The sequence below is a fragment of the Melanerpes formicivorus genome, unplaced genomic scaffold (assembly GCF_026170545.1).
Source record: "Melanerpes formicivorus ecotype bairdi unplaced genomic scaffold, bMelFor1.0.p_v2 SCAF_3, whole genome shotgun sequence".
In the NCBI taxonomy this organism is placed as follows: domain Eukaryota; kingdom Metazoa; phylum Chordata; class Aves; order Piciformes; family Picidae; genus Melanerpes; species Melanerpes formicivorus.
Genome location: NW_027142355.1, coordinates 18,910,148 through 18,934,538, shown reverse-complemented (window position 1 = coordinate 18,934,538; position 24,391 = coordinate 18,910,148). Strand labels below are relative to the sequence as shown.

At 41.3% G+C, this 24,391-nt stretch overlaps 1 protein-coding gene across 2 annotated transcripts in view; it reads right to left on the bottom strand.

Annotated features, from left to right (window-relative positions):
- Positions 1-17,411, bottom strand: part of GRM3 (glutamate metabotropic receptor 3) — a 117,935-nt gene extending 100,524 nt beyond the window's left edge. The window contains exons 1-2 of one of the 2 annotated variants that reach the window (XM_068167934.1): positions 16,738-17,411; positions 16,074-16,212 (exon numbers count right to left, since the gene is read on the bottom strand). The gene's annotated coding sequence lies outside the window, so the exon portion shown is untranslated. The remainder of the gene's footprint in view (positions 1-16,073; positions 16,213-16,737) is intronic. The other variant, XM_068167924.1, reaches the window with a different exon arrangement.
- Between the last annotated feature and the right edge of the window lie 6,980 nt (positions 17,412-24,391).

Below are 24,391 nucleotides of genomic sequence, written 5' to 3'. Positions count from 1 at the left end.
GACGCATAGGCTGAAGTTTATCATTTCACTAAGGAGCATCAGATTATTTGGTGCTACAACTTGGAAAGGAAGCATTATCCCACTGAGGAGATTGTGTCATAAAACAGAAAGAAACACTTTCCTTTGGAACACACTAGATTAATAATTTCATGAGTAGTCTAAAACATGTCCTTGTTTCTGTTTCTTAAATTAAACACCATAGCAGAATGTCTCTGCAATAGATGACAAAGAAAAATAGATTGTAGGATTCTGGCTGTTCCACAAACATTACTTTGAGTCTTTCTTGTGGGAATGAATGTTTTATGGCTTGATGGCCAGTTCACCAGATTGGAAGATATCTCAGACTAAGAAGTGGGCCAGTTTCAAAAAGCTAGAGAAATCATAGATGAACCAGAGAGAGTCTTCTAGCTCTTATCTCAGGGTTAGCACAGGTGTAAGCAAATGCAAATCCGCATCGAGTTCAGGAGGTGAGAAACTATTTGGGATTTAAGGAGAATTTTGGCTGCAGTAGTTAAAGGAGAAATGAACCTAAGCTGCGAAAAGACATATTTAGGCTAGATACTAGGGGAAATGTCCTCTTCAGAAAGGCAATGAGGCACAGGGACCTAATGCCTGGGAAAATAATTATTTTATTTATTTATTTATTTATTTATTTATTTATTTTGTAAGAAGTGATACTATAATCCTGAATCTGCTTCAGGGCAGGAGGTAGACTGAACTGTCCCTTCTGGTCTTATGTTACACAACCCCTGTATTTCCAATCTGTCTCTGTCCTTGGAATTTACAACAGTGTAGTTACACTGATTTACACTAATTGGAGGATCAGGATAACATGTTCATGACTCATGTTCTCATTCCATCAACTCCTCATCAGCTTCCCACTGTTGAAGACCAAGCTCAGGATGCAGCATCCATTGTCGATTAGACAGGCTAGTCAGCAGGCCTGAAAGTAATACATTATTGCAATGCAAGAATTTTGCTGCAGTTCTCTCTAGTGCTTGAGCAAGGGTATGGAGAGCAAGCATCTGAAAACCCGAAGCTGTAGAGCTTACTGATATCTTGAAGCTATTAAATGATTGAAGTGTAGTACCCCTGACAAATTGAATAGCACTGCTTGTTGGTGTAACACAGAGCAGCTCTGTTGACTTTGTTGCTAGTTTATCAAAGTCTAGGATTTGACCCATTGAATCCTGACTTAAATTTTTATATATTCATGAACTATTTATACTGTGTGGAAAATCAATACCTTTTATTGTTCACCTGATTTAGAATGTATAAAAGGAATATTTCAGTACTCTCCAGGGTCAATGCAGAGGGGCCTTGAATGATGAAAGATGCAGTAGCTTTTGAATGGAAGAAAAATATCAGGGTAGGAAGGAACAACTGCAATTTTTAGGCTAAATATATGTATATATATATTTTAGTCAATTATATAAATATTATTTTTTCACAAACTTAAGACAAAACATAATGTTCTCATAGAAGACCATATATAATGCTTTGTGTCTCTTTAAAAACCGACATATTAATTTAAAAAAAATCTTCTTTCTGAATTTCTTTGCATTTTGCATGAGCCACGAAACCTCCAAGGAGATATTTGAATTTCAATACTGTCTCAAACTTTTATTAAAATATACTCTATCTCTGCTTCAGTAATTAACATGAAGATAGGGCCCTTATTTCTAATGACTGAAATCTCTCAGTTAGTTCAGATTTTCCTTAAGTATACTTTGGATTAAATAATTGCTGGGTAACAGTATAGGCAATTTGTCTATGATAGGGAATTTATCACAAATTCCCTGCTCCTGTTTCTGCAGTTTATGCTTTTGCCAATGTGTTTTATGAGTATTTATTAAAGGTGATGCCTCGACTTAATAACATAAAATATCTACTAGTTTCATAATCATCACTGCAGTGCAGAAGGCATTAGAGTTTCAGTAGATCTGCATTGACGACATCCATAGATTTACTGCATTCATTTCCTTATGCAAATATTGCAAAAACATACATTACTTTATAACCTTATGTAGTGTGTTGCCTACACAAGAGAGTATCAAAGCCTGTGAACATCCAGAGTAGCTTCTAAAGCTGACAGTGCAAGTCATGCTGCTCCTTCCTTCTTTCTCTGTTGTCCTAATATTAGAGTTCGTTTAATATTGGGTCTTGTAGACACAGATGCTTCTGCAGAACCCTTACAGTGAGAGGCAATACTGCAAATGGTCTTCATATGACAGACTACATTACTATCCATATTGAAAATGATGCAGCATGCTGCTGCTTCTAAGGTAGAGCAGGAACTGAATAGATGCTCATAATGAGTTTGTGTGTGAATTAAGCAGAGACTTGTCAAGCATTCTCTCCCTGCCTATACATATGTGCCTCTGGATGACAGAGCTTACTTCTGTCTTGCAGGACAACCTTGCTTGATTTTGAGATTTGTTCATTTTTCCTCCTCTTCTTCAAGAGAAGCATGGTGTTCTGCTCTTGCTGCTTCTGCTTCAGCTCACACAGGGAGCAGTGGAAGCTCTGCTTTGCTGGAATAAGTCTAGGCTGTCTCCAAGGGAGATTGGGGTATGCATTATGGAGTGCTATGTTGTAGTATCCAGGGGTAGGAACCCTGAGTGATGTTGTCACTTTGAGGAGTGTTGGAAGGGGCCTTGAAAAGTCTTGATTTTTCCCTTGCTATTACCCAAAGCAGGATCAGCTTAACATTTTACCTAACTTGTGTCTTGGATAACTTGTTTTTAAACACCTTTGGTGATACAAACTTCCTAGATTCTCCAGCAGTTGGTTCTTTTGCTTTACTTCCCCTATCATTAAAAGATTTTCCTGAGTTCTATTTTTTCACAGCTCTAATTCCTCTTGTTGATATTCTCTGAGCCTTCTCTCAGTGATTTATATTTCTTCTTAAATCATAGTGCTCAAAACAGGGCACTATGCCCTAAATGTATCCCTACTAGTGTTGAGTAGAGAATAACATTTACATTCTGTATCTTGCAGACAATGATGCATGATTACAGCATCACAGGATCACAGGATCTGGTTGGAAGAGACCTCAAAGATCATGCAGTCCAACCCTCAACTGAGTACTGAAGGGTCAACACTAAAGCATGTCCCTAAGCACCAGGTCCACACACTGCTTGAATGCCTCCAGGGACGCTAACTCCACCACTGCTCTGAAAAGACCATTCACATGTCTGATAACCGTCTCAGTGAAGAAGTATTTCCTAATATCCAACCTAATTCTCCCCTGGCACAGCTTGTAACCATTTCCTCTAGTCCTGTCTCTTGTCATCAAGGAGAAAAGGTTAAGTCAAGTCATGTTCTGCTTCCAACCTTCTACAGCCTAAGATCCATTTCTGTTAAACTGCTGTCCTGTTGCTCATCTTCCCGTATTTGTGGCAATACCTATGTGAATAATTGTATGATGAGTCTACCTTCCTCCTAGGGCTATTCTGCAAACCAGAACAGCCAATATTACAGTGTAGCTCATATGAAGAAAACAGTACTTTCTAGAACTAAGAAGACATGATAATCAAGTTAGATATCAATAATTTTCTGCCCTCTACTTGTCTGGCAAAGAGATTGTCGGTTGCACATCCAACTAATGCAGAAATAATATGTGACAGTAGCCAACAATCAGAAATTAATTTTAGAATAATTCTTTTGGCTCAGGTTCAACTTTTCATAGGACATTACATGCTCTTTCATAGGACATTACATAGAACTACGTGTAATTTTGCAGAATAATATTTCTTAATTAAACATAGAGAGTATCTGGAATCGATACAGAGGGAGAATGCACTCACATTAATCTTATTGAAATAATTTAACTTTTATTTTAGAAAAAGATCAGTAGAGAGAGTTCCAGTCATACCTTGAAGTCCTGCTGCTGCTGCTATCATGGCAGTTTTACTTGAGAAAGGACTATAGGATCCAGTACCTACATTTCAAGTGAGTTCCTTTATTAATAAACACAGATAGATTAATTAATTCATGCAAAAGAATTTTGGCAGGGATAGTAATTGAAACAGAAAAAATATTGAATGGATTAACACACATAATCGGTCTTAGGTTGTCTAATGAACAATTAGCCTAGTATTTAATCCCCCTCAATCCATTCATGTTTGCAGCTCTTACTCTCTAAAGATAAACACAAACGATTCCAAATGTACTTTTGGTTTTTTTTTTTAAACTATTTATGTTAGTATTACATTATGATCATTGGCGTGGAATCCCTGTTATAAATGGGAATAGACAAAAATGGGACATCCTGAAGCACCTATTACTTGATGATTCAAAACAAGTGTTGCAGAAATCTTACAGCACTCTAAAATAGGACTGTGATGACTCCTGTTGATTAAACATAGATGACTTTATATGGAAGCTGTTGTTTAAGACCTTGGGAACACACTGTTGACCATCCAATAAGGGGTATTAGAATGATAGGCTCTGCTGAGGCAATGCATTTTAGGTGCTTAACTTAGCATGATGGAGGTTCAAGAGACAACACATCAGATGAGTATTTGGGACTGTTAAATGTTGAATGTATGTATTGCATCAAGCTGCATCCCATGGATTACTTCCATGTGTAGCCCTGTGTCTTTCTGTCCCAGACTGCAGAGTCTTTCATAAAGAGAACATTACCCTTCACTCAGTGCATCTAAGTAGTGTTTAGCTAGCAGTCCAGTGTGACCAAGTTAGACAGAGAGTGGAGGAAAGGGACTACTCTCATGCATAATGATGGTGGCTTGCACTCTAATAAAGTCACACTAGTTGAATCTTCTAAGCAGCTGCTTACCTGTTCACTAGAAATTCAGGGCTTGGAATTTAATTGTCAGGAACTGATTAGGTGGATTGAGTATGTTTTAATTTACTGAGATATATTAAAACACCTTAATGATTAGTTTGAAGGCTAGAGTGGACATTTTTGCTGCAACCTTAAGGGGCTCCATGTATTGCTACAGATACTAGAGTGAATTATTATCTCCTTCTTTCTTTCTTTCTGAAGCTTGGAGTTGGTCTGGAGGCTTCCAGTCTCTGACTTGTGGACAATCAGGCTGCCAGCTGTTGTTACTGTCATGATCAGGGAATCAATCACAGAATCACAGAATATTGGGAGTTGGAGGGGACCTCAAAAGATCATTCAGTCCAAATCCCCTGCCAAAGCAGGGTCACAGAGGAATGCATCAAGGGAGGTTTTGTATGTATACAGAGAAGGAAACTCCACAGCCTTTCTGGGCAGTTTGTTCCAGGGCTCTAACTCCCTCACAGCAGAAAAGTTTCTCAATATATTTATGTGGAATTTCCTGTGCTCCAGCTTGCACCCCTTGTCCTATCATTGCCCATCACTGAGCAGAGCCTGGCTCTGCTGACCTCCTGATACTGGCTTTTCACATATTTATTAACATGAATGAGGTGACCCTTCAGTCTCCTCTTCTTCAAGCTAAAGGGACCAAACTCCATCAGATTTTCTTCATAAAGGTGATCCCCTCCATTCATCATCCCTGTGGCTCTGGGCTGGACTCTTTCAAGCAGTTCCCTGCTCTCCTTGAAGTGATTGGCTCAGAACTGGACACAGGGTTTCAGGCCAGAGAAGAGAGGGAAGAGATCTTCTCTTGACTTACTAGCCACACTCCTTCTAATACACCCCAGAATATCCTTGGCCTTCTTGGTCACAAGGGCACATTGCTGGCTCATGATCATCCTTCTAATGGCCACTTCATACTAACATGCTAAACATGATACATGCTGGATTAAGCAGCAATTAAGCATCCCTCTGTTTAGTAATTATTGAACCAACAGAAGCCATCAGCCCATATAGATCTCCGTGGCAAAACCAAAGCAACAGGTTTTTCAAATTACCTAAGACATTTTATTCTGAATTGCTAATGTGCCTGTGAAGACTAACAACTTTTTGGTTGCAGTTGTATATGTTTGTGAACTAGAAATGACCAGAAGCAGACAAGAAAAAATGTAGCAAATTGGAAGATGATGAGAAAAGTACATCACTACAGTATTGTGAGGCTCTTTGGAGCTTTTGGGGCAAACTACTGGCTGGAGTGAGGCTTGGAGCATAGACCAAAGAAATAGCACAAAAGATTTCTTTGAGGAATGTTATGTTCAAGACAAGTGAAGTCAAACCATTCATGAGCTGCACTTGTCTTTTGGGTACAGGTCCAAATGGGCAACTGGAGAAGGTCCAAAGGAAAACAGTAAGAATCACAAGATTCGAAAAAAAGACATAGCTATAAGAAAAAGTTACTGAATTGAGTCAAGAGGAGAAGACTGGGGGGAGCATTACATAAATGAATGTTAAAAAGCCAAAATATAATCCCTTTGTTATATAAAAGCCGGGAATGGAAAGTACTAAATTGGTTTAAATTTCCATAGCAGAGAGGACAGGAGTGATAGACTTGATTGAAAAATGTGGGATTTAGTTAAACTTCTGGAGTCCTTCTGTCCATTAGACAGTGAAGCACAGGCATGTGCTGTTGTAGGAAGCTGTGAAATCTCTGTTGTTGGAGATTTTAAGGAAATAATTCAACGTATATTAGTTATTAAAGATTTAGAGATAGTTTAGGACAACTTTGAAGGAAAGGTGGATCAAGTGAAGTCCTTACTTGTGTCATTATCTGTGGAATTAGAAATGCATTCAGGAACATGGAACATTGTGTACAATCTTAAAAAATGAAGAAGTTGACATTAAAAAAAAATAATTAAAGAAAGAAAGAAAAAAAGGAAGGAAGAAAGAATGAAAGGAAGGAAGGAAGGAAGAAAAAAAGAAAGAAAAAGAAAGAAAAGGCCTCTCTCTATCCATTTCTATCCTAATAGATACTGGACCCTTTCAGGATAAGTTCTAATTGGGACCTTGTGCCCTTGCCAGGAAATCACAGGAACTAAGAAACTCTATTATTCTCTGTAGCCGCTCCCTGGACATTGATTTAAGGTACCTGGGTCTAAATGGAGCTATTTGCCTGCTTCCTTCCTTAAAACTGTTGAATGTGGAATAGGCAAGGCAGATTGAAAGTAGAATGAGGAGCCTTGACTTTACTTTCTTAACTTGTAGTCGAAGTATCTAGATCAGTGACATTTTAGGGCGTGAAAACATGTCCCACAGATAAGTAAACAACATGTTATTGCTGGGTCACACCACTCCCTGCTGCTACAACTGGAACCATCATTTTACATTTCACCTTTTGGCCAGAATACCTGGGCTTGGAGTCATCCACCAGGTCTTGGGAGCTGGCATTACTTCCAGACAAGATACTTGCTCCTTTCTTCATACTGACAAATGCCACTAGAAAATGTTTATCTGTGATTGGTATTAGCGTTAATCTCTCAGGTTTCTCCTGGATTACTGCTTCTGGGTAAAAGCTTGGTCAGATTGACTGATAGAATTGAGAGGGTTCTAATGCTGCTCAAGTCTTTCAAATAGTCTCTGAAACTGTTAAAATAAAGACACCTTTCCCATATTTTCCTTCTCTGCCTTTCACAAATGATGGTTCTTTTAACCTCCTTCTCCCCTCTTTGTTTGCTTAGAGGATCAAAGCTTTTTTATTTATTTCCTTTTTCCTCCCAAACAGTTTCTGCAATGTTAAGAAGCACCACCGGTACACTGAGTTTACATTACAAACAAGTTAAAATTCTCAGTCTGTCAGAGCTTCTCTCCTAGGATACCAAGGAAAGCAAAGTTCAGCTAAACTGCACAGTTAATTGGAGATCACTTACGAGTGAAGAAGAATAGGTTGTTTTAAGCACAGCTATTCCCTTCTTGGAGATTTAAAGTCCATTTCACTAAGTAAAATTATTATTCTATGAAAGTTATCTCACTTTATCTGTATTCTTAGAGCTATCCCATTAGGTCATCTTCCCTTTTCACTCATAAAATCATCCTAATGAATTGATTGTGGGATTAGCTGTATGTAAACACATCCTTATTGACAGCCACATTGACAAGCGAATGGATGAAAAAGGGCACGGACTGCATATTGCTTCTGCTGGAATAGCAGTTGATTTTATTCCTCTTTCAAGTCCCTGAGGTAGACAGTTTATTTCTTAGTTATGAAGAAAATGCTCTTTTTCAAGGTAAATATTTCCTGCAATAATGGTAAGATAAAGAAGCATGTGCTGGGTGGTTTAAGAGTATTTGACTGAAAAAGACTTCAGTGTTGATCTGTCCTTCTCACACAGAAAACTGCTACCCTTTTTCTCAAATTTTGAGAGCAAACACTAGCCTGACTACTCAGCCTAGTGCCTCAATCTTGTGTAGGATCAGCTTGCACCTTTTTAAGAAAATGCACTGTCTATTGATTTCATCATCTGCTATTGTGAGGGCTCTTGTAAGTCCCTGATGGTTGCAAAGAAGAAAGTGAGCAAACACAATTAAGAGAGCTCAGTGGAACACACTGAAAACAGTGGCAAGGTGGATTTGACAAGTGTAATTTAGTGTGTTCTTACAGTGGTTGTAAAAAAATGTCAAGAAGATTCCTATCAACTTTGTAAATTGTCTACCAAAATGTCATTTTGCCAAAGTGCTTGGAGGACAAGTGCTTAATACCAAGGAAAACCAGACTTTTTATTACTGTCTAGGCAAACAACATGCTGTAGAGACCATCACTTTAAGGTGCTTTCACACAATTTTGTTAAAATTAGATTCAATATTACTACATTAATGTCCTATCTGTTGGGTTTTGTTGTTGTTGGTTTTGGGGTTTTGGTTGGTTGGTTGGTTTTGTTTTTATTAAATGTTTTTGTTCCCCCCCCCCATATTAGAAGGCAGAGTTAAATATTGCCAAACTACATCTGTTTTAAGGTAAAATCAAGATCTTTAATCTGTTGTGCACTGAAATATCTGCAGTGTTTTATAATGGAACCAAATCAGGTGTCAGTTGATGTATAGTGAAGATGTCTTTCTGACTGAGTGAACATTACTAAAAATGCCATGAAAAATCTATGATAATAAGCAAAATGTTTGCAGTTATATTCTAAAACACACTCATATGCTCACTAATATACACTATTATCACATACTATTATATCATAATGTGCTCTAATACCCTCACATAGGTAATCTCACAAAAAATTATGAGGCTTTTGATAAACTCCTTTTTCATGCCAAATATAATCATATTTTTCACATAAAATCTCAGTTTTAAAATATTCTTGCAGATGAAGATAATTTTTGACATATATATGAGCTGATCCGAGCAATCAAACTGTTCTAACACCTCAGAATCAAACTTTAAATGTCATACTGCATAGTATCGTTCTCTTTTTCTCCATCTTTTTGCCTGTTTATCTATTTTATTTTCTTATGAAAATGCACAGAACTGAGGGAAAAATAAAAAAGGAAAAGTAATCATTCTATGAGTTCTGAAAACATCCCTGACACACACTTGATTTTTATCAGATCCCTAGCTATGTGATTCTAGCAGCAGGGCAGCAAATTTCTGCTAAGCATCACAAATGTAATATCTTTAAACACTAGCAGAACAATGTATTCTCATGCTTTTCTAATAATTTCTTCACTAGATGATGCTACCACTGTGAATTAAATTAATAATCACAATATAAATATATCATAATTATAAAACAATGGGGAAATTGCTTGGCAGTATGTATTGGATCACAAAATAGCCCAGCCAAAGACCTCCTGTAAAACATACAAATAGAAATGTTTACTCAAGCACAGCTGCAAGTCTTCCCATCAGGAAGGCAAGACATATCCAAGCTGGAGCTGGTGTCAGCTCCAAGGAGCCTTAATCACAGCTCAATTATAGAAAAGAAAAAAAAGACAAGCATCCAGTTGCTGTGAGCTGTACTTTGAAATGGTAAAGGACTGCAATGCAATGGTGCCCCTACATAAGACAGCCAAAGCCAACAAGGTGAAGTATGGTCTAGGAACTTCTCAGAGATCACACTGATTTTCTGTAGTGCTCCATTACTCAAAAATATGGGAGTGTATCAGGCCTGCAGAATCCCTTTATTCCCTTGACAGAAGACTGGGGTTGGCTGACAGCTCCTGCACCATGTCGGCTATGCTGTTACATGTCCACGGAGCAGGAAGCCATGCGACTGATGAAACAATGGTTAGGGATAAAAAAAAAAAAAAGATTAATTAATTGAGGGAAAAATTTTAGGAATTTAAGAATTAAAGATTTTCAGATGTTTTTCAAATGGTGTCCCATCCTTTACTTCTTATGATGATGTCATTGATTTGACCACAAAGTATTCAAAGACTGTCACAAACCACTAATGTCCCTGAGGCATGTGACATTCTAGTTTTGCTGTGTGGTGGGTTTGAGAGAAGGGCTCAGCCTTCTCCCCCCCCAAAGAGGAAGAAAGAAACCACAGCTAGCCAGCCGGAGAAGCAAAAGGGAAAATGCTATATTTTAAACAGGTTTACAGAGTTGTACTGCATAACCAGGCAGCCCCTTGTTGGCCAGTTATCCCAGCCAGTCTCTTGCAGAACTAATTCCAGAGAAGAGACCCTGTACTGCCAGGTGTCAGACTTGGTAAATTGCCTTCAGCATCCTCCCTCGCAGACTGCAACATAATATCTTAGTCAAACAATGTGTGCTTTGAGGACCAGCCACCACAAATCAGAGAATCAGAGTCTTTTCAAAGCTACGTTTATGTTAACCTCTCAGATGCAGCATTTAGATAACATAAAAATTGTCTCTGATTTGAGTGTGGACTGATCAGTGGAATTTCCTATATATACTTAATATACTTCTCAGTTGAGGGTGCACTCTCATTGCATCCTTCAGACTCTCTTTTTGATCTGTTTTCCACTAGCACATCATCTTCTAGACAATAATTTTTCATAGTTTTCAGGTTCCCTTCAGTTCCTTCCACCTGACTAGCTCAGGCCCTGTCTCCTCCTCTGTACAACTGGGAGGTGACTTCCCAGTACAGTTCCTGTTTCCAATCTTGGTCTGTACTTTTCCTCTGATTTAATCTCAATCCCAACCCTTTAATTTTTCTTCCCAGTTTTATACTTATTTTCATCCTCTCCTCAAATACCCATTTTCATAGACTGGTAGAATCATAGATTGGTTTGCATTGGAAGGGACCTTTGAAAGTTTTCTGTTCCAGCCGCCCTGCAGTGAGCAGGGGCATCTTCAAATAGGCAAAGTTGTTCAGCATGACGGAAGGGGAATTTATTCAGGTTAACTTTTGGCTGAATGTTTTTTCTTCCTGACATCCATACAACCAGCTGCCAACATATTTCAAAGAGAAGCAGTGAGCAACATACCCAATGCAGCCCCCACTGGGGGCTAGTGTTATTTGTACTGAGTCCCAGTCATGATCATTGCCTAGCTGCTGGTGTAGGATGTGTGACAGGAGGTGGCTGAAGGACAGGTTTTAAGGGTTTGCTCCCTCTCCCAAGATGAGCTCCTAATTCTTTCTGCATCCCACACTTTCTCCTGCTTCACCCTTCTCTGTGACACCCATCACAGAGACTCTCAGTTGCAGGAGCTGTCTCTGAAACACACGTTCCAGCTCAATCACTTCCAGCACCCAATAAATGAGCTGTCCTGTTTCTTCTCCCTGCATACTTTAACTCCCCTTCTCAGCACCCACCCTCTCAGACACCCTTCTTCTTCAGGGGCACTCTAACATGTCAATTCTTCTTCAGATGAATGCCTTCCTTTTAACACACTAATTCTGCTAATACATTTCTGATGTATGAATTTGCTGACATCGTGGGCACTCATTGAGCTATTGACTTCATTCTTCTCTGTGTGCACTTGGTTGGGTTTCCTCTGGAATCTGACAATCTCTCCAATGACTTCCTAAGAGACTCCATCAATCTGTTTCTGCCCATGCATGACTGCAAATTTCCCCTTCCACCTTTTCCTAAGGTTATGTGTATTTTGTTGATGTATATTCATTGTATATTGATACCTGGTAAGACTTCTTGGTCACCTAACTTATTTAAGTTTCTTATTACTTCAAATTGCCTTGGAAAAAAAATCAACTTTATATTCACCTTTTCCTATATCTGATGCTATTCCCATTCTTAGTCAATAAGCCTGAATGGAGTCCTCCCCTTCCTGGTTAATTTTTGCATTTGCCACTTCCATAACATGGTCTATATTTTCTTCCTCTACTTGGATCACAGGATAATTTGTAATTTCTTTAAAGACAGTGCCTTCCTTCACTACCTTCACCTGCTTTACAATCTCTTCAATCCAAAACTGACTTACCATTCCCTTTACCTTTGTTCATGCTTGAATACTTCTCTGCTTTTCTTCTCTGTCTTTCCTTTCCTATCAAGCTATTTTCTTTTCTTTATTATTCCCATTTTGTCTCCTACATATCTATTTTCCTCAACCTTTTTTTGGTCTTCACAACATTTTTTTCTTTTCATTTCACTATTCTAATGAAAAATTTCAAGGTCTCACATCACCCACCAAAAGTCTGCTCCAAGTTCTCATTTCATCCATGAAAAAGTTCATCAACCATACCCTCTGTATACACCTTTCTTGATGCATATTTGCTGTAGTTTATATACTTGGTCATCATCCTGTATGTCTTTGGATGTATTGGGAAAGGGACATTCAAGGTCAAGACTGTCAGCACCATCAAGGTCAAGCCACTTGTTACAGTTTAAAGTGCTGTGGAGGAAAACTACCTCAGTATGTGGGGTTACAGATGTGGTTTGCCTGTGGGTCAGACAGGAAGATTTGGAAAACCTGCTGTACAATCTATTGATTTATGTGAAGAGCCCATATGTTCCTATATAAGCAGGACAATTACTAACTACATAACTGCTCCCATATTCTCAACATAGCTATGAACAATAGCATGACAGTAGTTCCAACTCAATAGCATGACAATAGTTCAAACTCAGTATTTTATATTTGAGAGGGTCAGTATGTGATAAAAGCAGTATAGTTCTACAGCCTTTTCTTTATCTTTTTGGATTGATTTTTTTTTTTGGGTGCAATTTGCCATAGCACTGGTAAATTCTCTTCTTTTTTTTACTTTCATAGGTGCAGAGAGATTTATCTTCTACGAAAATTCACTACAATATTTTGGAAAGATGACTAGAAACAAGACAGTGTATTCCTTGCAGTATGTTGGAAAAACTGAACATCCCTGAAATAAAATGTCTGAAAGCCTCATAAGGCAAGAAATAAGCCAGCAAATTCATTTAGGTCACACACTGAATTCTAGGCTTACCTGGGAAAAGAACCAATGCAACCAATCTGTAATAGTTAAAAAACACTTCTAACAATGAACTGTCTTAGTGGAAATATCTGACAATTGCACTAAAGCTGCTCCCAGGCATCATTGTGCCCAGGAGGAATTTGTTGGTTTTTTTTGTTGTTATTTTATTCCTGCTACTAAAATAAACTTATGATTTTCAAGACAATCTGTATTTTCATAAGATGAAATGTGTCCCAGATTTTTCTGCCAATTCAGGACTAGATTATCACAGTGAAAGTTGGCCTTATTAAGTTTATAACCAGGAACAGGCAGAGATTTAGGAATATGGTACCAGCTGATGACTACAGTCCTACCCTGCAGCCTTTGGAACCCAGGTCCATTGCAGCTGTGCTCTGGATATTCAGCATTGGGTGTAGAGTATATGGATACACTTCCATTTCAAAAGCAACCCGCTCAGGGATTAAACACGTAATTACTGTCCACACTAGGAGAGAACAAGAAGACAATCTTCTCTTTCATACTCTGACCTGGACTGAGACCTTGATTAAGCTGTAAACTGGTTGTGAGTTTTGTATCAAAAAGCAGAAAATGAAGACAGTTAAAATGACATGATCTTCACAAGAGCTTATGGAGCTTACTGGACTTCTGCATATTACACAGAAGCTGTAATGCTCTCTGATTCTGGAATGTGCCAAGCACCTCTGGTTTGTTCTGTGGGTCTTAAGAGTGGTAGGACACATAGAATGTTATCAAACAGAAAGATTCATACTAACAGGCCAATAACTATAGTAAAACAGACAAAAAAATTTATAGGGCTTTGGAAAAAACTTTTGAAAGAGAGTGGTGTCCTTTTGGCAGGATGTTGTTGAAAAGTTCAATGGACTCACAGACATGATTTCACATCCAGTAAAAGCTTTAGGCTGGATTCTTAAATCACACTGATCAAACAAGCTCTTGGTAAGTTCACACTTCATTTGAACCTACCAAATTCTTGTAGGTCAACAGAGAATTTAGCCCAAAATATTAGAAGATACAATTTTAATTTGATAGTAGAATAAATGACATTAGAACTGGGTAATTCAGTTCTTAAAAAATTTTATATGGGACTCTTTGAGCTTCAGAATTATTTCTGTTCTGTAGGACACTTCCACGGGAGAGTTGTGTTTGTACAAAACACATTCTTACAATGTTGGTTAATCTCCTTACGTTTTCTTCATTTCCAAATTCAACTCTACTTACGTAACACAGACCACTGAGCTGAATGATGCCACTGATGATGTATTTATTGTCTTTTGGTTTTCCAGTCTGTTTTAATGCTTTGCTTCATCACATATTAAGTAAAAGCCAAAACAAAATTAAGTGAATCAAGAAAGATACTTTATCCCTGCAACTTGCCTTAGATTCACTCTTTCAATGATAAAATTAGAACCTTACTCCTAGACAAGGTGCCAACATTTGCCTAAAAAAGTTTATTTGTAGACGCTTATAAGTAGGTCATCAGCACAAGTAACCCAGACAAATATCAACAGCAACAGAAAAGCATCTCAGCTCTGGGATAGAAGTTTTGGTTTAATATGTGTGATACCAATACTACTTTGTTTGGTTTTAAATTACAGAACAATAAAGCATTTGGTGGATTTTCCATTTTGAAGGGTGTTTTGTATGTAATGCATAAGTCTGGAAATATAAAGATCAGTAGTTGATGGCATCATTCCTTAAAAAACATAAACAAGGAACCGAAAAAAATAACCCCAGAAATTAAATTACAAAGCATTCTAGCAGAGGACAAATTAGCTTGCATTGCTCTTCAGGTAATCAATTAACAAGGATTTGCTTGCATTGCTCTTCAAATAATCAATTAGCAAGGATTTGCATGGATTGTTACTGATTTCACTCAAAGAGTGAATGTTACAAAAGCACATTTTTTGTGCTAAAAGTAGCTTCATGTGTAATTTCCCCCAGTATATCTGAGGAAGTTACATTTGCTTGCAATACTTAACATTTATCAACATAGTTGACAGCAGAAGTCAGAATGCTTTAGGTGTATATGAAGAAGATGAACATTTTTTTTCCCCTAAAATATGCATTTGATCAGGTGGATCATGTGCTTTTCAAATTGTTTTCATGCATATTTAATCACCACGAGACATATACTTAATGCAAGCTGAAATAGGTCCCAGTCCCAGGCTGTTCTGTTTCATAGTCCTTCCAACTGGATTTTTTCCACAGTTGAATTAACTATTTTAAAAATGAACTAAGATAATCTTCAGCAGGTGGTATAAATAAACAAAAATGAAATTCATCACAGTATTGGTAAAGTGCCTATTTTTTCAAGAACTGACTTTTTTAAAATCAAGATTGCTGAGATACGAGGATGTATGTGTAAAATGATCCATAGAAACACTATGATAACCCTTGGGGAAAAGACCCCCAAATTCAACATACACCCCAAATTTTATCTACACACTGGCATAGGGGCACACTTTCTCACACCCATATGTGTATCTCAGCAGATACATGTCTGACACACAGGGATGGAAGATGTGCACTCACATACCTTAGGTCTACACAGAGTTAGATAAACACTGTCTAGGAACAAAATCACATTCTTATGAATCTATAGTACCACTATATGCATCCAAGCAAACAGATAGACACACATACAAACCTAGAGACATATGAACATGAGCAAGGCACACACATAAGCACCAACAACTCTAGAAGCACACGTATATCTATACAGCTGGATGCATACTCACAGGCATACATGGAGGACAGTTTACATTGGCCCTAGCATCCCTGCTACTTTCTCCATGCTGTTTTTTTAAATTTGTTTTAATCCTTTCATTGTTAGGATCCTGGAGTGAGCCAGGACCCTGAAAGGGAAATACCTCAGGAGGAGAAAAGCACTCCCAGTTTCTTTAATGTTCCCCACATTTCTCTTCCTCTCTCTCAGCAGCAGATCCAGGGAGATGAGCTGAGTACCCAGTACGGCTCTTCCAGCTTCTGCCTTGGCACTTTCCACCCCACCTTAAGGAAGGGTATAGGACAGCAAGCTTAAAATCTTCTCCCTTTACTCCTACAGCTTGGGGAAGTACGAACCTCTGGGCAACATCTGGACACCTCTGCTTTACCCATTTCTGCCCACGCACCCCTAGCTGTGGACTATAGGTGTCCCTCTGCACCTTACCTGCCGTCTGCAGGTGTGAAAACCTTTCTTCCCTGCTCCCCTCGTCCGTCTTCCCCGCTTCTCCTGGCCCCTGAATCCCGTCAACAAACCTCTTGGCAAACCACCACTCCAAACTTTTTCCCTGGCTACACAACCCGCAATCCCTCGGGCAGTGGCTGCATCTCCTTGGGAGGAGAGGATGGGGGTTACGCTTTGTAGGGACCCAGGATACAGGGATCAGGGCTGCAGGGTGTGGGATATGAAGAAAGAGATGAGAGAACTAGGATTGGGGATGCAGGGACGTGCGGACCGGAATGCACGAATCCGAGACGCAGGGTGTGGGATGCAGAGATCAGGACGCGGGATACTAGTGCCCAGCTTCTTACCGTGCAATGAAGGTAGGTCCCGGCGAGGGTCTGCAGCTGTTCCCGGGCATCGCGGGCCTCCCGATGTGCTCGTTAAAAATCCACAGGGGAGTCTCAGCCCCTAAAGCTGCGTGAGCTGCTCCTGGGAACAGTCACGCTTTGTCCCCCCCTCCTTGGATCGGATCCCGATGGAAACTCATCAAGGTCTACTAAGCGGTCAGAGGTAAGGCTGGGAGAGAGGAGGTGAAGGGAGAAACAGGAGGGGAAACCCGCGATTACTAAGCAGTGATTCCCTTCTCTTCCCTTCTCCTCTGGAGCACCCGCTTCCCACACCTCTGAGCAACTTTGGCTCTTCTCGGCCAGGCAGCGCCTGGTACCAGAGCTGGTAAGTGGGATTTCCTTTCGCAGCCTGGCATCTTTCTATATTTCCTCTCCTTTCTGGGCAAAGGGTACTGGCGCAAAGCTTTAAATCAGAAGGCGACCTAGAGTTGCAAAGACAAGGAGCAAGAGCCGGCTGGCATTTGCAGGCTGTCTCTCCCGGCACTCGGAGCGTGCTGTAGCTCTGCAGCTGGGCAGAGCCTTATTCATACCATATTTTCATTGACAGCCTTTCTATGTCTAACTTTGAAGCTGGCTATTGCTGTTGGCACGGCCAGGAGCGGGGCTGTGACAGGGACGGGGACGAGCCGCTGTCCCCATGCTGCGGGGCTCCCCGCGGCTGTTTAACTGCGCCGACAGCGCGGGCAGGGGCGCAGCCCGGTCCCAGGGGGAGGGCACGGAGGGAGGAGGGGGAGCGGGACACGGGGACGCTGCTGTCGCCTGGCAACCCCGAATCCCTGCCCCGAGCATCCCTCCCCTACTGTCCTGATTGGACGGGGCAGGCGGGGAGGAGGGGTGGGAGAACGCTGGGGAGGGGGGTGGGGGGACCGGACGCGCCCTCTGAGGATGCTGCGCTCTGGCGTTGCGACTTGTCGCATCCTCAAAAGCCAGGAGCGGGCAGAGGGGACTGAGAGCAGACGGGAAGGCCGAGCCAGTTGAGGGTGTTGCATCACCGCCCTCCTGCCTTCTCTCTTCCAGCTGGCTTGATAGATTTGCTTCTGCTCTGCATCGCCAGGGAAAATAATGTATTTGTGGATAGATAGGTAGGTAGGTAGACAGACAGAGAGAAAATGGGCATTGGGGGGTAGGGAGCGGGGGGGGGGGGGGGGGGGGGAGAAGGAAGGTATCTATATACAGATATATGTAAGAAAAGCATATATATTCTATACATTTTTTGGTATAATTTATATTCTTTATCTCTCTATATTCTAACTATTTCATATGGGAAGACAGATGGAAAATAGTGGGGAAAGATCACTCCAGAGTGCAGCAAAGCTGGGTGCAAAAGGAAAAAGAAAGCTACATTTTGTGTTATATGTGTTTGGAAAAAAGGGTTTTCATCATCTGGTGTGTTAACAGGAGGTCATGGTCCTAAAGAGAATTAAGCACCGTGAGGTGAGCGAGCTGTAACAGTCAGTGAAAGTGGATGTAGTCAGAGAGGGTAAGCTTAAGCCTTGCTGCATGGGGCAGTGCTGGTATTACACGTGGCTTCATTGCTCATTCTCTGCTACGTGGAACAGTGAGCATATGCTTTCTGTTGGTTGAGTGAAGTATGGAGAGGGTAATATCCTAATATTTTCCTTTCCATCACAGCTCCATTTGGCACTTCTGACTCTTTGGCAGGAAGAAAACCATCATCCATTTCTTCCTGAATGCTCTCCCCCCCTTTTAGACTTGTCCCCAGCCCAGCTTTCCACACCATCAGTGCTTGGGTAAAGCAAGGAAAGAAACACTGCAGTCAGGAGCTGCAATCCAGCAACTCACATGGGGCCACTATTGTTTCAGCAGCCATGATTCTGATAAGTAATTAAAGCAAAGTAAAATGAAATAAAACCCTACCCCATCCCCCCCCCCAAAAAAAAATAAAAAAAAATTGTTTCTGTGTTTTAAGAGTTCATATTATTATTATTTTTTTTTTAAATCTGCTTATTTGTGTGATCTACCCATTACATTTGAACTATTTAGCTAATTTTAGAAGAGTTTGTTCTTGGTAGTCAAGAATATTTACTAAGATTTCCATGTTAAACAGCTTGATTAAGGACTTCAAAGTTAAGCAGGGAGCAAAATGTAGAATCCAGTTCTTCTCAGCTTTAGAATAGAATAGAATAAACCTCCAAGATCATCGCGTCCAACCTATCACCCAACACTGCCTAATCAACTAACCCATGTAACCAAGCACCCTGTCAAGTCTCCTCCTGAACACCCCCAGTGACGGCGACTCCACCACCTCCCCGGGCAGTCCATTCCAATGGGCAATCACTCTCTCTGTGTAAAACTTCCTCCTGACCTCCAGCCTGAACCTCCCCTGTAAAACCTACCCTACTGTAAAAGGGGTTTAAATATACATTAGGTATTGAAGTAACATTAGGGTAAACTGGAATTCATAGGAAATCAATCTTGTGTCTTTTAAATCATAGAAAATTTGTCAAAGAGGCCTGGGATATTTTTTTTGTCATGATCTTGCAAGGTGACTCCCAGGAATGACTAGTGGAGGGAAGGATCTGATTCTGCATTGCCTCGTACGTAGCAGTCATGGCTCGAAGTGGGTGTGAAAGCAGTTTTTCGGTTGGCTTGAATAGAAAACCCATTGTATATGAAACTGGTCACAACGGTGACCAAGTGAAATTTGGCTGAGACATATTGTATGGTTTGCAGCAGGTCACTTAGAGGCAAGCAGGTGACCTGGTCATTCATGTCTTTGCTTTGAGAAGTATGGTTAGCACTTATGGTTAGCTCTTTTCCCATGCCTGCTGATGTGTCATGTCTGAGAGTGGTCCCTAACTCTGCTACTACTGGTGTTTACGTATGATTTATGGCTACCGAGAATCAGGGAAACAAACTTGACTACAAACCTGACTACAAACCTGACTAGCTGGCCAAGCCATAGGTGAAGGCACAAAGGTCTCAGTCCTACTTAATGACAGTGTAGTTCCTCAGATAGTTCTCTAGCACAATGGGGTCTCATTATAGCCACAGGAGAGCTTACCCCCCAAGTCTTTTCAAAGCAGGATTCTGGAGACCTTATTTTAGTGCATGGCTGTCAAAATTATCGCTATTTTTATACAGACAATAACTGTGCCTCAATTTGCTTTTGGGACAACATGCACTGCATCCAGAGGATGTTCTAAAGATTCAGTCCCCTGCTGAACATGAGTTTTCTGACAGATGCTGAGACTTATGGGCACACACAGTGGTCCGATGCAGGGCAATCCAAAGATCTCAGTGAAGCTCTGTACTAAGCTTTGTCTGAGTGTTAGCAGTCAAATTACTCACTTAAGGCTAAATTGTGCACCTTATTTCATTGTACATATACCCATGGTTAGACATGGCAATGAGGCAACAGGAGTTCTGCCAGGGGACAGCTTTGAGAAAACAATCACAGCCTCAGTGGTTTTGACCTGAATCTAAAGAAGAAGTCTTAAGATGGAAAATATTTATTCATTTATTTAGTTAGATCTCTGATACAGAGATGTTAGAAGAATGTTAAAAGAAAAGAATATGAAAAGTTTCTGAAATGAGAATATTTTTCTTTTACAAATTATCTGTTAGTGAAGTAACAGTTATAGCTAATATTCCTTCCAAATTGATTTCCCCAATTGCACCAAATGAAGTTTGTAGAAAGCTTTGATGAGCAGAATTTGTTTTTACAAAATTAATGAATGTGATTAAGTAACAGGCTGGCCACAACAAAAAACCAAATGCTTATTTTTTCTTACATGGAGTTTTAGCATGAGCCTCAAGTTTGTACATGTAGGAACTCTACAGTTTTACATTTGATGGTAAGGTATTGTTCCAGCAAAACCTTTTGTAGGGTTGCCTAACTTGTTATAAACAGATGTTTTGAGACATACTCAAGCTATTTGCTGATTAAAGCCTGAAGGGTTGATTTAGAAAAATTGCAAGTGTGCATTGTACAGCCAGTGAGTGATCTATGGATTGGGCCCAACCCACCTGAATAATGCATGAGGCCTGTGATCTTTCCTCCTTTTCTGGGGACCTCTCAGAAAATGGTCAGGGAATATGGCCATGGATCAATGATTTTTTTTCTGGTAAATTCCTCCCTGTCACCTGACTTCCAACAGTTCCACAGATGCTTCTTTTGTCTGTAGCTGGACATAATCTCATTCTGCAGCAGATTTTCTGAGCTAATGGTCATCACCAGGACACCACGCCTGACATGTCTCAGTGGTTTTGGGTACACATCAGCAGCACCTAGAAATGATACCATATTCTCCTGGGAGTCTCCCAATCTCAGGGTGCAAAACACCAGCTGGATGGAACAGGAGTGATACTCTTCCATTTTTGGGTAACTACAGGGCATTCGATGTGTCTTCATTGCACCATGGTCATGGCATTCTCCAGCTTTAGAGATACAAAGGCAAAAAGCTTATAGTGGCTGATGCAGAGATCTACAAAACCACATCTCTACCTCTCATTTGTAGGTGATATGGACATAAGCCAAAGGAACAGTGGACATAAGCCAAAGGAACAGCACAGGGTTTTCAGAGAGACACATATCTCTGTATCCTGGGGAGATCCACATAGTGTCACTCTCATACGCAAGGGCGTCATGGATTCCAATGGAAAATTATGCACTTTTGTGCTGGGTTGAGCCTGGCTGGATACCAGGTGCCCCCCATAACTGCTCTGTCACTTCACTTGCTCAGCTGGACAGAGAAGAGAAAATATAATGAAAATCTCATGGATTAGGGGAGGAGGCTAGATAAGGATAGGGAGAGGTCACTCACCAGTTGCTGTTGGGGGAAAACCAGACTTGACTTGGGGAGAAATAGTTTCATAGTTTCATAGTTTCATTCAGGGTTGGAAGGGACCACAAGGATCATCTAGTTCCAACCCCCCTGCCATGGGCAGGGACACCCCACACTAGATCAGGCTGGACAGAGCCTCATCCAGCCTGCTCTTAAACACCCCCAGGGACGGGGCCTCGACCACCTCCCTGGACAACCCATTCCAGGGTTTCACCACTCTCATGGTGAAGAACCTCCTCCTCACATCCAGCCTGAATCTCCCCACCTCCAGCTTCATTCCATTCCCCCTAGTCCTATCACTACCTGAGATCCTGAGAAGTCCTTCCCCAGCCTTCCTGTAGGCCCCCTTCAGATACTGGAAGGCGACAATTAGGTCACCTCGGAGCCTTCTCTTCTGCAGACTGTACAGCCCCAACTCCTTCAGTCTGTCCTCATAGGAGAGGTGCTCCAGCCCTCTGATCATCCTCGTGGCCCTTCTCTGGACACGTTCCAGCACCTCCACATCCCTCTTGTAATAGGGGCTCCAGAACTGGACACAGTACTCCAGGTGGGGTCTCACCAGGGCTGAGTAGAGGGGGAGGATCACCTCCCTTGACCTGCTAGCCACACTTCTCCTGATGCAGCCCAGGATCTGATTGGCTTTGCGGGCTGCAAGTGCACACTGAGAGCTCATGTTGAGCTTTTTGTCCACCAGCACCCCCAAGTCTCTCTCCTCAGGGCTACCCTCCAGCCAGTCACTGCCCAGCCTGTATTTGTGCCTGGGATTGCCTCGACCCAGATGCAGGACCCTGCACTTGCTCTTATTGAACTTCATGAGGTTGGCCTGTGCCCACCTCTCCAGCCTGTCAAGGTCCCTCTGGATAGTTTAACTTACTAGCAGTTAAATCAAAACAGGATAACAAGAAAGAAAACAATCTTAAAACCCCTTTCCCTTTACCCTTTCCTTCCTCCTGGGCTCAACTTTACTGAAAATATTATCTCCTTCCCCTGCAGCAGCTCATGAAGACACAAAATGGTGGTTGGGTCAGTTGATCATACATTTTTTCTGCCATTCCTTCCTCCTCAGTAGGAGGACTCCTTATACTTTTCCCCTGCTCCCCATGGGAGAATGTTCTCCACTAACTACTCCAGTGTTTGTGATACACCTGTTCTACAGGGTGTAGTCCTTCAGGAGCAGACTGCTCTGGCATGGGTCCTCTGCAGGTTCACAAGTCCTGCCAGCACACCTGATTGAGTGTGGGCTTCTCTTTCCAAGAGTCCATGAGTTCTGCCAGGAGTCTGTTCCAGATCAAGGTTTCCATGGTGCCACAGCCTCCTTTTGGGTATCCACCTGCTCTGGTGTGAAGTCTTCCATGGGCTGCAGGTGGATGTCTGCTCCATCACTAAACTCCATGGGCTGTGGGGAGACAACCTACTTCACCATGGCCTTTACCACATGCTGCAGGGTAATCTCTACTCTTGTGCCTGGAGCATCTCCTCCCTCTCCTTCTTCGCCAACACTGCTGTCTGCAGATTTGTTCCTCTCACAGTCTTAGTCCTGCCTTTGGCTGTAATTGTTGTTTAGTGTGGTGTCTTTTTCCCCATCTTATCCCAGAGGTGCTACCACTGTCACTGGTGGGCTTAGCCCTGGCCAGTAGCAGGTGGATCTTGAAGCCAGCTGGCACTGGCTGTGTCTAACATGTGGGAAGCTTCTGACATATATCACAGAAGTCACTCCTGTAGCTGTACCAGGAAGTGGCAATCTAGTGGGATTCTCCTGGGATAAGTATACACTTTCTTCTCTTTTAACAACATTGATGGTTGATTAACTTCATCATGAAGTTTACCATCAACCCAGAATGTCTTCTATTCTTATATTAAGAGATTTTGAAGAGGTTTTAAGTCAAAAGTCACAGTACAAAAGTCCTTGTGCATATTACTACTAACTGCTTCTCCTCTTCATAGAATGATAGAATCACATGATGTTATCAAATATTTTACTGTATTTAAGATATTTACAGCTCAGGAAATTGCTGACCCAGAGGTGCTATCTATACATAGAATCATAGAATGGTTTGGGTTGGAAAGGACCTTTATAAGTCATCTAGTCCAACACGCACCATGAAGAAGCAGTAACATCTTCAACTAGATCAGGTTGCTCAGGGCCTCTTCCAACCTGACCTTGAAAGTTTCCAGAGATGGGACTTCTACCACCTGTCCAGGCAACCTGGTTCAGTGTTCCAACACACTCATTGTGAAAAACCTATTCCTTGTGTCTGTCCTAAGTCTAAGCCCAAATCTACCTTCTTTTAGTTTAAAAGTGCTACCCTTTTCCTATTGCAACAGACCCTGATAAAGTCTCTCTCCACCTCTGCATGCTGGGCTGCATCAAAAGAAGTGCGTCCAGCAGGAGGAGGGAGGTGATTCTCCTCATCTACTCTGTTCTTGTGAGACCCCACCCGGAGTACTGCATCCAGTTCTGGTGTCCCCAACACAAGAAGGACATGGAACTGCTGGACTGGGTCCAGAGGAGGGCCACAAAGATGATCAGAGGGCTGGAGATCCCACACTGTTGGGACAAGATGTGAGAGTTGGGGTTGTGCTTAGGCATTTCTTGGGCAGCCTGAACCTTTGTTACCCACAAAGACAGTGGAAACTTTCACTACAAGGCTCAACACAACAAAACCCTGGGCTTCATGTGGTATCATGTGGTATTGTGTGGCACATGGAAGGAAAAATGTATTCAACACTGTGTACATGCAGCAACATCCTCCCCTTTGTTTCCATCTCCCATCACTATCAGTGTTTCTACATGTCCTTTCTCATCT